Consider the following 713-nt stretch of genomic DNA (forward strand, 5'->3'; position numbering starts at 1 on the left):
CCAGGTGTGGTGGCACATACCTGCAATCCCAGCACTTGAGAAACTGAAGTAGGAAAATTGCCACAAATTTGAGGCCAGCCTGTACTACAAAGTGAGTTCAAGTTCAAGGCCAGCCTGCAAGACAACTACAGAGCAAGACCATGTCTCAAAAAACAAAAAAACAAGCAAAAAATCAATTATACTGTCTTCTTAGAAATCTAACTGTAAAATAATGTATTCTTATGCTTGAAAGATTTTTACTGATCACCAAATCACATATCTCTGCAAACGAAATATACACATACATGTTGATTTTTTTGTTTGTCTGTTTATTTTGAGACAAGGTCTGTTCAGGCTCACCTTGAACTCACTATGTAGCCTACCTAGGCTGGCCTCGAACTTGCAGCGATCCTCTTGGTTCAGTCTCCAAGAAGGCTGGGATTACAGGCATGAGCCATCCTGCCTAGCACATGTTGAGATTTTGAAACGTTTTAAAGTTCAGGTGACCATGAAACCCTAAGTGAGCTATGTGTGGTGGTATACTCTTATAATCTCAGTACTCTTGGAGGCTGAGACAGGAAGATCATGAGTGATTTACAGAGACCCTGTCTTAAAAAAAATTTAAAAAGCTAGAGAGGTAGCTCAGTGCCAAGGTCTTGGGTTCAATCTCCAGTACCAATAAATAAATAAATAGGACTTAATTGTGTTGTCAACATATTTGAATCCTGGGGCCT

Source organism: Chinchilla lanigera, unplaced genomic scaffold, assembly GCF_000276665.1.
Source record: "Chinchilla lanigera isolate Chin_1 unplaced genomic scaffold, ChiLan1.0 scaffold00036, whole genome shotgun sequence".
Lineage (NCBI taxonomy): Eukaryota > Metazoa > Chordata > Mammalia > Rodentia > Chinchillidae > Chinchilla > Chinchilla lanigera.